This window comes from Mustela nivalis, assembly GCF_964662115.1.
Source record: "Mustela nivalis genome assembly, chromosome: 9".
Taxonomy (NCBI): Eukaryota; Metazoa; Chordata; class Mammalia; order Carnivora; family Mustelidae; genus Mustela; species Mustela nivalis.
The window spans coordinates 32,985,226-33,000,733 of NC_139028.1; the positions used below are offsets into that span (position 1 = coordinate 32,985,226).

At 39.7% G+C, this 15,508-nt stretch overlaps 1 pseudogene across 1 annotated transcript; it reads right to left on the minus strand.

Annotated features, from left to right (window-relative positions):
* Positions 1–11,324: 11,324 nt before the first annotated feature.
* On the minus strand, positions 11,325–12,137 carry LOC309840259 (mediator of RNA polymerase II transcription subunit 6 pseudogene; annotated as a pseudogene). Its single transcript has 2 exons — positions 11,854–12,137; positions 11,325–11,743 (listed from the first exon to the last, which is right to left on the minus strand). The product of its transcript is annotated as a mediator of RNA polymerase II transcription subunit 6 pseudogene (transcript).
* Positions 12,138–15,508: the final 3,371 nt, after the last annotated feature.

The following is a 15,508-nucleotide window of genomic DNA, read 5'->3' on the forward strand; positions in this document are numbered from 1 at the left end:
CAGTTCCATCCACATTGATGCAAATGTCGGGTATTCATCCTTTCTGATGGCTGAGTAATATTCCATTGTATATATGGAGCCCATCTTCTTTATCCATTTATCTGTTGAAGAACTTCTCAAACTCAACACACAAAAAACAAATAATCAAGTCAAAAAATGGAGAGAAAACATGAACAGACACTTCTCCAAAGAAGGCTAACAGACACATGAAAAAATGTTCAACATCATTAGCCATCAGGGAAACTCAAATCAAAACCACAACTATCATATAGTTTCACTTACTTGTGGAGCATAAGGAATAACACAAAGGGCATTGAGAGATGGAGAGGGGAAGTGAGTTGGGGAAAATTGGGGGGGGGGAGATGAACCAGGAGAGATTATGGAGTCTGAGAAACAAACTGAGGGTTTTGGAGGGGAAGGGGGTAGGGGGTTGGGTAAGATTGGTGGTGGGAATTATGGAGGGCATATATTGCATGGAGAACTGGGTGTGGTGCATAAACAATGAATTTTGGAACAGTGAAAAAAATTAAATAATAATAAAAAAAAACAAAACATTGAGATACCACCTTGTACCGGTTAGAATGGCAAAAATTGACAAGACAAGAAACAAGAATTTAGAAAGGTTGTGGAGAAAGGGGAACACTCTTACACTGTGGGTGGGAATACAAATTGGTACAGTCACTTTAAAAAACAGTGTGGAGGTTCCTCAAAAAGTTTAAGATAGAGACACCCTATGACCCAGCAATTGCTCTACTGGGTATTTATCCCAAAGATACATATGGGAGTGAAAAGAAGGGGCATGTGCACCCCAATGTTTATAGCAACAATGGCCACAATAGCCAAACTGTGGAAGGAGCTGAGATGCCCTTAGATAGGGAGACAAATATTTAAAAATGTCTTTACTCTACTCTCACTCTTGGCTGAAAGTTTGGCTGGTTTTGCATTCTATTTGGAAAAGATTTCTGCACATAATTTGGAAGGCATTGTTCCACTGTATTTTAGCTTCTATTATTGTTCTTGGAAAGTCCAAGCAATTCTGATTCCTGATTCGTTATGGGTTCCCCCCTCCCCTTTCTCTGGAAGCTTTTAGGATCTTATTAATTTGCCAATTTTGAAATGTTATAGTAAAATATCTTTATGTTATTTTTCTATATGTTTCTGTGTTATTTTTCTATCATATAGTAATATAACTTTATGTTATTTTTCTATAATTTGGTGGGGTCCTTCAATCTAGGAACTCATTTCAGTTTGGGGGAAATTTCTTGTATTATTTCTTTAATTACTTCCTCTTTTTGATTTTATATCTTCTCTGTACTGGAAATTGGTTATAGGTCTGTCTGGATTTATCCTCTGACTTTTTACCTTTCCTCTCCTAGTTTCTATTCCTTAAGTTTGATTCTCGGAAATTTCATGAACTTTAACTTCTTGTCCTTTCAGTTGCTTTGACTTGACCCAGGACATGGCAGGTAGCAGGAACTTGGTGATGGTGAGGCATAGGGGCCATTACAGTGGCAGAAAGTATGGTAAGGAAAGATACAGAGGCACAAATTTGCAGGTATGCTTGAAGGAAACCAGCCAGGCTACCTTGGAGAGTATAGGCCAGGGAGTACTTTGGAGGCTCTTGACTACTGATGTAAGGAGTTTGCACTTTGTATTCTTGGCAGAAAGAAGCCATTGAAGGGTTATGACACATATCACAAAGACAAGCAAGCAGTTCAAATAAGACCTGAAGCATGTAAATATTTGCCTTAGTTATAAAAAATGACACTAGAGACTGATGTTATTAGTGTGTACACTACAAGTCACTTTGCAGGAGTGAAACTCGATTGAGTAAACTCCTCTTCTATCCAGCCTAGAGCTTTTTACATATATTCGGCTTTGGCTGGTTGGACTTCGGGGTTTGGTCTATGAGCAGATGAGCACTTGTCTATGGGCCACCTGACATGATTTATATGGGGATCAGACCAAATTAAAGGAATGCATAATGTTTTAAGGGCTGAAGGAAGGATACATAAGGGAGATCTGGCAGATTGTATTAATCAGGAAATGCTGGTGAATGGGGAATTCTGAAAGGAACAGGTGGCTTATTGAATCAAAATGTGGTAAAAATACAATGGAAGGTTTCAGGAAGCTCAGGTTTTGTAGGTGGCAACAGCTCATTGCCAAGGTTCTTCATCCTTGCTACATTAGGATCTCAACACTAGGTCATACAAGGACCAAAACACCATGGAAAATTAAAAATGTACCCAACCAATCAATTGTTCGGTCCATGTGATGCCAACTAATTTCAAGGGAAACTACTGTTTAATCTCAGTTGTTGGTTGCTGTGACAACAAATGGGCACAGTCCTTGTGCCTGACACATCTGACACATCACTCAGTGATGCAACAGCAACATCTGGCACCACATGATTCTTGTGGGCAACCCTGCAGTCACCACAGACCATATAGGCTTAGTAATTAACTTGTCAACATTCCCCACCAGTGGCCAGAAATTTCCATGGGTCCTGGAGGGCTCAGCTCATAGTATGAGCCATGGTGTAGAAAGGTTGTTTTGCCTTGACTCTTGGAACCAAGCCTGGCCTTTCTGGTGGGCGAGTTTACTAGGACCAAGTCTTGTCCTTTGCTTGTGTTGTGTATTTTCAGTTCTGCAGTCTTCGTTGCTATCCTTTAGAGGCCAGCACTATGGTCCTATTATAGATTGAACCCAACTCCAGGTAAATGCAATCTGAAAATACCCTTCTAATGTATGATTACTTCAGTTTTGTATATAACTAGCATTTTACTCACTATATGTTAAAATTTACTCTACCTAAACTTCTTCCCCTGAGGTCTCCCACTCACTTGAGAATTAGATCTGAAATGTTTTTCCTTTCTACAAAACCCTTGGCCCTGATTGTCCCTGAGTATCAAGATAATGCATGTAAAACACACTTATTGCTTAACATTTGACATACAGCAAACTCTGAATAAATGGTATTTGTTTAATTACAATTACCCCCATAACATGACAATTGTAACATCAACATAGGCACCCTCGGTCTAGAAATCACCTTCTATACGAGTTCCTTTTTTAGAGAGAGAAGAGTGCAGGGTTGGGGGTTGAGGGGGTGGTTGGAAGGGGCTGAGGGAAAGGGAGAGAAAGAATCTTAAGCAGGCTCCATGCCCAGAGCAGAGCCCAACACAGGGCTTGAACTCATGACCCTGAAATCATGACCAGAGCTGAAATCAAGAGTGGTATGCATAGCCAACTGAGCCATCCAGGTGGCCCTCTGTTCAGGTTTCTTATGAACAGTCTTATCCAAACAGCAGCAATTATCAGGGAGGGAAGAGGCATTGACCTCTCTGGTGTGGCCTACAGTCAGTTATCAACTTTAAGTGGTAATCCAGGAAGGGAGAGTGTGTCTTCCATATATGACAGGGATTGGAGGCCCCTATTATTTTCTTGATCAGCTCCAAGTCATCCAAACCTAGAAGAAAATTTGGGGGTAGTTAATAGTTCCTAGTTTCCCTGTTAAAGAAATCTAATTAGAAAAATAATAATTCATCTTTTTGCTTATGGCTTGGTGTCTTCACTATTGTACTGAGAGAGAGAAAAAGACAGAAGACACAGTTCTAATTATCAGAAATCTATCATTTAGTTGGCTAAAGGAGATATTCATACACAAAAAACAATAAATAACTTTAAGGAAATGTTTTTAAAACTTCCCAGGTACTATCCAAAGCGATCTACATATTAAATGCAATTCCTATCAAAATACCATTTTTTTTTTTTGCAGAAATAGAAAAAAAAAATCCCTCCTCAAATTCATATATAGCCTCAAGGGAGCACAAATAAAAAAAAAAAGAAGAAGAAGAAGAAAAAAAATCTTGAAAAAGAACAGTTGAGGAGTATCTGGGTGGCTGAGTCAGTTATGCATTTACCATTAGCTCAGGTCATGATCCCAGGGTCCTGATATTGAGCCATACAGCAAGATCCATGCTCAAGGAGGGAGCCTACTTCTTCCTCTCCCTCTGCCACTCCCTCTGCTTATACTCTCTCACATGCACCCTCTCACTCTCTTTTTCTCTTATTTCTCTTTCTCTCTCAAATAAACATATAAATAAGTAAAATCTTTAAGGAAAAAAAGAAGAAAAAGAACAGTTGAAGTTCTCACTCTACCTGATTTCAAAACTTACTACAAATCTACAGTAATCATAACAATACAGTATGGACATAAAGATTGACCTATAAACCAGTGGAATAGAATAAAGAGCCTAGATATAAACCCTGCATGTATGGTCAAAGATTCTAAACAGTAGTATCAAGACCATTCAAAGAGGAAAGTATTGTCTTTTCAACAAATGGTGTTGGGAAAACTGGATATGCACTGCAAAAGAATGAAATTAAAGTTTGACCTAATGTCATTTATTTATTTATTTATTCAAAGATTTTATTTATTCATTTGAGAGAGAGAAAGAGAGAGAGCATGAGCAGGGGAGAGAGTCAGAGGCAGAGGGGAAAGCAGACTCCCTGCTGAGCAGGGAGCCTAATGCGGGGCTCGATCTCAGGACCCCAGGATCATGACCTGAGCTGAATGCAGACACTTAACTATCTGAGCCACCCAGATGTCCCTGACCTAATGCCATTTATAGAAATTTAACTCAAAATTGATTTAAATAACCGAAATGTAAGAGCTAAAACTATAAAACTCTTAGAAGAATATATAGGAAAAAATCTTCATGACAGTAGATTTAGTAATGATATTTTTGATGACACCAAAAGCATAGGCAACAAAAGAAAAAAACATAAATTGGACCTATCAAAATTTAAAAACTTTTGTGCATCTAATGACACTACCAACAGAATGTAAAAGCAAGCCACAGAATGGAAGTAAATACTTGAAAGCCACAAAGCTGATAACAGATTAGTGTCTGGAATATATGAAGAATTCCTATAAGTCAACAACAACAAAAACAACCCAATTAAAAATGCTTAAAGGATCACTACGTTTGTATCTTTAGGGTAAATACCCAATAGTGCAATTGCTGGGTCATAGGGCAGTTCTATTTTCAACATTTTGAGGAACCTCCATGCTGTTTTCCAGAGTGGCTGCACCAGCTTGCATTCCCACCAACAGTGTAGGAGGGTTCCCCTTTCTCCTCATCCTCACCAGCATCTGTCATTTCCTGACTTGTTTATTTTAGCCATTCTGACTGGTGTGAGGTGATATCTCATTGTGGTTTTGATTTGTATTTCCCTGATGCCGAGTGATATCAAGCACTTTTTCATGTGTCTGTTGGCCATCTGGATGTCTTCTTTGCAGAAATGTCTGTTCATGTCCTCTGCCCATTTCTTGATTGGATTATTTGTTCTTTGGGTGTTGAGTTTGCTAAGTTCTTTATAGATTCTGGACACTAGTCCTTTATCTGATATGTCGTTTGCAAATATCGTCTCCCATTCTGTCAGTTGTCTTTTGGTTTTGTTAACTGTTTCCTTTGCTGTGCAAAAGCTTTTGATCTTGATGAAATCCCAATAGTTCATTTTTACCCTTGCTTCCCTTGCCTTTGGCGTTGTTCCTAGGAAGATGTTGCTGCGGCTGAGGTCGAAGAGGTTGCTGCCTGTGTTCTCCTCAAGGATTTTGACAGATTCCTTTCGCACATTGAGGTCCTTCATCCATTTTGAGTCTATTTTTGTGTGTGGTGTAAGGAAAAGATACAAACGTAGTGATCCAAAGGGGCACATGCACCCGAATGTTTATAGCAGCAATGTCCACAATAGCCAAACTATGGAAAGAACCTAGATGTCCATCAACAGATGAATGGATCAAGAAGATGTGGTATATATACACAATGGAATACTATGCAGCCATCAAAAGAAATGAAATCTTGCCATTTGCGACAACATGGATGGAACTAGAGCGTATCATGCTCAGTGAAATAAGTCAAGCAGAAAAAGACAACTATCATATGATCTCCCTGATATGAGGAAGTGGTGATGCAACATGGGGTCTTAAGTGGGTAGGAGAAGAATCAATGAAACAAGATGGGATTGGAAGGGAGACAAACCATAAGTGACTCTTAATCTCACAAAACAAACTGAGGGTTGCTGGGGGGAGGGGGTTTGGGAGAAGGGGGTGGGATTATGGACATTGGGGAGGGTATGTGCTTTGGTGAGTGCTGTGAAGTGTGTAAACCTGGTGATTCACAGACCTGTACCCCTGGGGATAAAAATATATGTTTATAAAAAATAAAAAATTAAACATGCAAAAAAAAAATAAAAAAAAATAAAAGGATCTGAAACAAAAACAAAAACAAAAACAAAAAATAACAAGTGTAGTAAGGATGGAGAAAAATTGACACACTTGTGCTTTGCTGATAAGAAAGTAAAATGGTTCAACTTTGTGAAAAACAATTAAACATTGAATTACTGAATGATCTAGCAACTTCACTCCTGGGTATATATCCAAAAGAATAGAAAACAAGAACTCAAACAGATATTTGTATGCCAATGTTTATAGTAGCATTATTTGTAATAGCCAAAAGGTGGAAATAATCTAAATGTCCATTGGCAGTTGAACAAATAAACAAAATACAAGGAGATATTATTTGGCCCTAAAAAGGAGTGCAAATCTGAAATATGATACAGCATGAACAAACTTTAAAGATATTATTGAGTGAAATGAGCCAGACACAAAAGGACAAATATTGAAAGAGTCTACCTATATGAGGTACCCAAAGTAGTCAAATTTGTAAGTCAGAAAGGGTAGTTGTCAGGGGCTGAGGGAAGGGAGAAATGGGGAATTATTTAATAGATGTGGAGTTTCAGTTTTAGAAAGACAAAAGGTATATATTACTGTTAAACTATACACTAAAAAATGGTTAAAATGATAAATTTTATGTTGTTTACTTTACCACAATTAAGAAAACAATCCCTGGAAATCCAGATGAAAATAAGACTACTAGCCTGGGAGAGAATGGAGAAGGATGGCTTCTTGGAGGAGGAGGTCTTACACAGAAATAATGACTGCAGTTTGACAAAGAGAGGACTGGTTTGGTAGGAGCAGCCAGCCAGCAGGTTTGGGGCTCTGCAGAAGAAGAGGATGGATAAACCCAGGTAGTGGGGAGGAGCCTGCAGGGGAAGGAAGGCTGCTTGGTGTGGGGTTGGGGAGAGTCAGGGCAGGCTCTTAGGAAGGAAATAATTGCAGGAAGAGAAACCATTGCTGCTGTGTTATCAGAATGGTTTGGAAGAGAAACCGCAAGAGAAAGGAGTCAGCCACAATGGCTAGGATCCTGTTGAAGCAGCCCACACCTGAGCTCTCAGGGCTTGGGGTGGGGGTGGTGGGAATGGGAATGAAGGGCCAAGGCAAATATTTGCAATCAGGCATGGCTCCCACCTTCTCTTCTTGATTGCCAGTGGTTGTTTGGGTCCTCTGCAACAGGGAGTCGAGGGCCAGAACCTCCTCTATTTGCAGCGTTCCTGTGTGGGCCTTCTAAATGTGAGTCAGATGTGTCTGAGGGATAGACAGAGGGTGTTTATATGGATTTTCTCCAAAAGATTGTCTCGTATAGTAGATGACAGAATTGGATTAGATGGTGGCTCTTTCCTGCTCTTAAATACTGTGACTCACTTATTTGAATAATAATTTCTCAACTCACAGCATGTGCCAGGCACCATGTGAGGCAAATACAAGAGTGAATGGCAGGCATCTGTTCTCATGTGGCTGCCTCCCCTGTTTGTGTCCTCCTTATTTCAGTGAACTCATGTGCCTAGCCTAATACCTGGCACAGATTAGATCCTTAAAATGGTACTCATTGTTTTTACTGCTCCACATGGCCCTAGTCATCCTTCATCACTTTGTCACTGCTCATGTGTGCTCTTTGCACACACACGACACCCCCCCCACACGACTTTTTCTGGTTGTTGTAAAGCTAACCCCAGATCACCCACAGTCACTGTCACAGCACAGGCATGAGCTCACCATGCACAAAGTGGGACTGATATTGCTTAGCAACTGGGAAAATAGCTCCAGCAGGCCCCACAGGGGCTTTGCACTTCATCCCTGGGGCATGTGGGAATGGAAGAGCTTCAGTTGAAATAAAGATACAAACGAACTGAACTGGTCCCCAAACATCATTCTTTTTTTTTTTTTTTTTTTGCTTTCTTTTAACTTTTTATTTTTTATAAACATATATTTTTATCCCCAGGGGTACAGGTCTGTGAATCACCAGGTTTACACACTTCACAGCACTCACCAAAGCACATACCCTCCCCAATGTCCATAATCTTTATGTTGCCTGACACTCAGGGGAGGGATCTTATTTGCACCTTGCTTCATTTCTCCCTTATACTCCAACATGTGCCTAAAAGGGGCAGATAAGATGGAATAAGCATTCAGGTTTGGGGTATCTCTAAGTCCTCTCTTAGATGCACACAAAGATTCAAACACACACAGCGATGCACACACTCAGATGCTCATGCACACACAGTTTGGGGTGACTTTCTGTTCTGTCAGTTTGTGCTGAGTCAGCTCTTTGCAGTCAGGGGCGGGAGCCAGAGCCATCCTGTGTGTCTGTAACAGTGAATGAGAAAAAAAGATGTTCAGTTGGCAATATTTTGCAACCACTACCTGCTGTCCTTCCTGGGTCTTCTGCATGGCATAAACTGTACGAGCTGGGGAAGTTCAACATCCGGGACAAAATGCTGCCGTCAGCCACACAAAGTGGGGAGGTGGGGTGGGTTTCAAGGAACTAATTTCAGGATTTAATCAACTGGTAATCCTGGTTTGCCTTTGTAGATGCTTTAGGTGTTCAATTACCGTAGAGAGATGATTTTAAGGTAATGGATAGATTTTTCATCAGGACAGCTAAACTGAAGAATTTTCCACTAGCTTGCTAGATCAGAAGCAGCAGCAGGGCAAGAGAGTTTTGCAGTAACTTTGTGAAGATTGCTTTGTGCCCCTGGCCCCTAACCATGGAAACTGTTATGATTAAGAAACTAGGGCACGTGGGTGGCTCTGTCGATTGAGCAGCTGCCTTCAGCTCAGGTCATGATCCTGGAGTCCCAGGATCGAGCCCCACATTGGGCTCCCTGCTCAGTGGGGAATCTGCGTCTCTCTCTACCCTTCACTCCATTTGTGCACGCTCTCTCTCTCTGTCTCAAATAAATAAATAAAATCCTAAAAAAAAAAAAAAAAAGAAAAAAGAAAAAAGTAGAAGGCCTAGAGCAACGAAACCTCTATTTACAAATGATAGTACGTCACACCAGGAGGAGAGGTAAGTTGTCTGGGCTCACGTATTACCATGAGTGAGTATTGTCGTGAGTCCTGGGTCAGGTCGTCTGGGGCTGAATCCTGAGTCTGCTACTCACTGGCTCTGTGATCTAAGACAATTTGCCTTCTTTAAAATGGGACTAATGATACTTCATAGGGCAGGTGGAAGAAATATTGGGGCTGTGTCCATATGGTTAGAAGCCCAGACTTTAGAAGCAGTGGTAACTTCTCCCACTCTAGCCACCTAACATTTGCTTAATTAATTAATTTTATTTGAGAGAGAGAGAGAAAGCATGAGCAGGAGGAGGGGCAGAGGGAGAGAATATCAAGCAGACTCGGCACTGACCTTGAAGCCCAAAGTGGGGTTCAGTCTCACGATCCTGAGATCCTGTACTGAGCCGAAATCAAGAGTCAGATGCTTAACAGACTGAGCCACCCAGGTGCCCTACCACCTAACATTTATGTGAATTTTTCATTCCCTTTAATCTCACACCCCTCGATTCTACCTTGGGTGCCTTTATCTGGTCAAACATCATCAGCTGTCCTGATCCTCAGTCTTTAGCCTTGACCATTTTATTCCATTTTATTCCTACTTGATTATTTCTTCTCTTTGGCAGGTCCTTCTATTAACATTTTTGCTCCCACTAATCACACCTTGACTTCTTTTACACCTCCTTGTCCCAGATCTCTTAATGTCAAATAATGTCTATTATTCTGACCCTGTAGTCAACTCATAGCTTGTTAGAAAATTACCATTCCCCAAGTCTACATATAAAATTTATAATATAATGTTGCAAGATTCTTAAAAATATTGACCCAGTCCATATAAACTTAGATTTGGTGATTTTACTTCTTTAATCATTATCTTAGTTTGGGGGCTGGACTAGATCCAGGGAGATTTGGTTCCAATCTTCTAACATCTTCCTCCTATGGGACTGAAGCAAGAATTCGGGTAACCCTGAAAGGATTATGATTCAGAGCTAATCCAGGGTAAGTCTAAAATGAAAAAGGGTCTGTAGAAATGGTTATTTCCACTCCCTTCTCTTGATTCACTCTGGATTTCATTTCAACTTGGCTTCAGTCCTCACCATTTTATTGAAATGGTTTTTGCTAAAGTCAGTAATATGTGCTCTATTCAATGGGCATCATTATTTTTTTTTTTGGACTGTTCAATTCACATTTTGGACTAATTATTCAAAGTCTCTGTGGCTGATGCTATCACAAGCATTAGAAAAAGAACACATACTTAGTAATAAGCACTGAATTTAGACATTGTTCTCATTAGATCCTTTTGCCTTCAGGAAATCAAGAATTTCTAGAAATTATTAAAATTATAAAAAGAGATTAATATTTATAAGCTTTTTACCTCAAATTTTGCTTATTATAACCACATTAAAATACCGACATAGCATAGTCTTTGATCATGAAGCAGCAATGTATCATAGTGGATTTATTTTAATCCCTACCCAAGAATGACATTTCAGCAAAGCCCTCATTTAGTAAGATATATATTCAGATACGTCAGGAAAATGACATTTAAAAATTTATAATACATTTCCAGGTAATGTCAACCAGATTAAAAAATAAGAATCAATGCTGTTATATATGTCCTTGAGCTGTGAAGTTTCTCTGGTAATGAAATCATCCTCAGGAGCTAATATTCAAAAATGTAAATTCTTACACAATAGTTTCTCTAAATCTCTTTCAAATTCTTCAATTAACAGAAATATTTAAAAATACTTCAACTATAAACTCAAGTTGTAATGATTTAATTTTTAATTTTATTTTTTAAAAATACAAATACCTTTGTTTTTAGATGTATACAGCAGTATACATTTGAGTTAGGAGGCTCTTGAAGTCCAGTAGGGGAAATGTTATAGAAATACATAAAAAATATTCATATCACAAGCCTGAGGATCCTTACATCCTTTTTAAAAGAACAAGCACATTCATACAAATGGAAGGGATGTGACAAAGAATTTTAAAGTTCAAGAGCCTATCACAGTAACAAGGCATCAATAATGGGCAAGCGGTGTCTTGCAAGCTTCTCTCCTACCCATTGCTCACCGAAGTCTCATTCATTTTTCAGGTGGCCTTTGGTGCTCACTATCTGTTGGATGTTATTTGTGGTCTCCTTCTTATTAGATTTTACAGTTTCTGGTATAGTTTCTGCTTCTTTCTTTGATTCACTGGGACAGGCTTTTTCCCGGATTTTTGCTACACAAATTTGGGTGGAAATTTCTGTATTAGGTCTAGGAGTAAAGCATCCACGTGTTGTCTCTGAAAGGTAGAGCTTGGTTCTTCTTTCCTTTTGGCTTTAGGTTTGAGTTTATCTTGCTCTTCATGATCTTTGAAGTGCCACCATTACCCTTCGGAAGGATGATATTGATGCTATAAGTTCATCACAGGCAGTGCAGTAAGCACCCTAGAGTTTATAACTGACCCCAAGTCTGGTGCTAAATAGATCACTCCAGCAATGATATAGCAAGTAGTAACAAACATTGAATTTAGACATTGTTCTCATAGATCCTTTTGCCTTCAGGAAATCAAGAATTTCTAGAAATTATTAAAATTCTAAAGAGGTTAATAAAGAGGTAATCTACCAGTGGGATAACTTGGGTGGGGACTGCCACTTTTGCTTCTGAAGGATAAAAAGAGTGGGCTCTTGAGCATGTAAAAGGATGTATTCCACTCTAACCATTTGATTTAAGTGTTCTAATGTTAGCCTCTGCATTTTGACCACCTCATTACTATATGAACTATGGTAAAAAAAGATTACTTCTTTCTGAAAAGTAATCCAGGACACTTTCACTGTTCAAAATGGGGATCTAGGAACTGTCAACCCAAGAGATTCCAGCAGATTATATCGGGTATCAACCACCGCCATAATTCTCAAAGCGTTCATTTTTATTTTTTTTGAATCTTAAAAATTTCTTTTAACAAACTAATGTTTATAAAATGATCATTATTATCATCCTCATCTGATTCAAAATTTACCCTTTAGCTTTTTGGCTCTGGGACATGCTCAACCACCTTTGTAGGAACATGTCTTCTTCCCCATAAGACTTATCCTCCCTAATCAATCCCTCAATAACTTGTAGTAGCAACATTTTAGAAACACTCCTGTCATAGATTTAAAGGTGATTTAAAATAGACAAATTTCTAGATGGTATTGACATGTTGGTATTTGGACTTCTGCTTTGGGTAGAAGTCTTCAGACCAGTGCCTGGCCTACTGGTTTATTATAAAGAATAGAGGAATAGCCAAATGAATTGGAAGAGATGCATGGGGCAAGGGTTGGGAGGAGATTCCCTTCCCTGTCCTGTCAAGCCATCTTCCCAGCATCACCAACCTGGAAGTTTCAAAGATGAAGAAAGATTTTTCATCTTTCTTGTCCACTATGGCATGTTCACACCACTGACCAATCTCTCCTTCTTGGAACATTCTGTTGCCTTTGTGATGCCACACACGCCTGGCTGGTTTCCTGCTTCTCTGGATATTTATTCTCTCAGTCTTCTTTGATGGATCTTTTTCTTCTGCCTGATCTTTAATTTTAGAAGTTCTCAGGTTTTTTTTTTTTTGAAACTTTATAATTTTTTATTTTTTATAAACATATATTTTTATCCCCAGGGGTACAGGTCTGTGAATCACCAGGTTTACCCACTTCACAGGTTTTGATCCTAACCACTTTTTCTTCTCCCACTACCTTTCTTTGGGAGATCTCACCCACTTCTATGGCTTCAAATACCATCTACAGGATGACACCCCCCAAACCTATGTCTCTAGATAAGGCTGCTCTTCTGAGCTCTTCCCTCCCTTCACATGCAGGGCCTGTCAATTTTACCTACTACCCCAATGCCTCTACTTGTCTCTCTCCTCTGCTCCCTCTTTTGGGCAAATTCAGCACCCCTCATTTGAGTGACTGACAGCTTGACAGGTTTCTCTGCCTCCATTCCAATCGATGTCTTTTGCACTAAACAGCTAAAATATTTATAAAAGCAAATCAGACTCTATCATTTGCCTGTGTAAAACTCTCCTGTGGTTCATCCTTACTCCTGGGATCAAGTCCAATATTCTAACATGGTCTCTTAGGTCTTAAATGGTCTGACTCCTACTCAAGTCTTCAGCACCTTGGCTTCTTTCAGGCTTTGGAATTTACCAAGTTTCTATCCATCTCAGATGCTTCTCACATCCCACTTGCTTGCCACATATGCTGCTTTTATACACTTGTGTGAACTTTTCCCTTGTGGTTTTAATCACAATTGCCACTAAATATTTGTGAAAATTATGCATTTATTGTTTATTTCTCCCTCTGAAATGTTCCTTAAAGTCAGGCATCAGATCTCTTTTGTTCAGCCTTTATCCCTAATGTTGAACATAGTTTTATTTGGCCAAATAAATACTTCTTGAAGGCTGAATAAGCTAGTGAGGGGGTGAAAGGCAGAGAAGATCCTGGCATCAGGTTTTTGCCTGAACCTTAAAAGTGGTTGCTTAGGGGGGCGCCTGGGTGGCTCAGTGGGTTAAGCCGCTGCCTTCGGCTCAGGTCATGATCTCAGGGTCCTGGGATCGAGTCCCGCATCGGGCTCTCTGCTTGGCAGGGAGCCTGCTTCCTCCTCTCTCTCTCTCTGCCTGCCTCTCCATCTACTTGTGATTTCTCTCTGTCAAATAAATAAATAAAATCTTTAAAAAAAAAAAAAGTGGTTGCTTAGGTTGGTGTCTGTGGATAGATGTGAAGCCCAGCCTTTCTGCAGATATGAATTTTAGACTTCCACAGAGGGACTATCTGTGTCAAGGTCATTGGGTATCCCAAGGACAACACCCTGTGTGAATAAGCTTGATGACAACAACTCTGTGAGACTACAGGGTGTCTGGATTGGCTCAATTGTGAAGAAAGAGATTGTGACATCACCTTGCTTTAACAAGTAATGAATTGGTAGCATGATGCTGTAAAAAGAGCAGAGCTCAGGCTAAAGCAACAAACACACTCTGGTTTGAATCCTAACTCAAAAGCCTATCATCTTGTAATACCAGACAAGTTATTAAATTTCTCTGAAACTTTGGATTGGGTACATATCTCATTAGGTTGTTGTGGGAATTAAATCGTATAGTCCATGTTAAGTGCTTAGCAAAGGGTTTGGCACATAGCAAGAGCTGAGTAAATGTTTCTCTCATTATTATTATTATCATTATTAGTGGTCTCAATTCTCTAGTAACAAACTATTTGGCCTTGGCTAGGTTGCTTCCTCCAACTGTAAGATTATCATCTTTCTGGACAAAGTGACTTCTGTAGTTTCTCCAGCTTTAAGATTCAACGATTCAGGGAAATTTTAGGGCTCATCCATGCTGGAAATCTTTGAGCCACTCCCATGGGAGATGTAAGAACAATTTCTCTTTGCAGCCATACTCAGATGGACATGTCCTGGAAGATAAACAAGGATGACACACACAGGAGGGGAAAGTCCAGTCTAGTCTGGCCTGGTCCTGCTTGGAACCTGGCACTTCTGGGATATTTAGAGACAGATATTTCATGACAGCCACATCATGTACATCTTTCTGGGAATGATGGCAGATGGCAGGAGAGAAATCAGAGAAGCAGAATGACTTGAATTTATTTTCTTGGAAAGATTTTGTTGGCAAGATTTATATTGTGCCTCATAAATGGGCAGGGAGTCTAACTGAGCAGGAAGAACTGGGTTTGAACTAATCTCTCTTGGATGACCAAGCCCAAGGACATTGCCTCTAAGAGCCCAGTCCTTAGCTCCAACTCACCACCTGCCTTCTTCAGAGGTCCTACGCTGTCTGTCCTTCTACCCCTTTGGTGATTTGTTTAATATGATACATGTGTAATTTGAATCCATTTAGATGAAATATATGGGTGGAAAAGAAGATAATTCAGAAAAGAACAATGACTAAGTAGGAAGAGATAGGGGAAAGAATGGAGATATCCAGTGCAATTAGATAGGATTCTATCCAGCTCAGTGACAGAAAACCCAAAATCAGTACATTAAGGTTTATCCAACCTGCTCATTAAATGCTGGAGAGCCAGCATTGTTGTTATTGTGGGTTGTTACTGTGGCTCCATAATTGTCAGTGACCAAACTCCTATGTGACTCATCTGCCATCTTCAATAAGCAGTATCTGTCTTGTTGCCCAAGGTGGTGGCTCCAACTTTTGTCATCATATCTGCATTCTAAGCAGTTGGAAAAGGAAAAGGAGCAAAGGGGAGGGGAAAGACCCATCTCTTCCCTTTAAGGATAA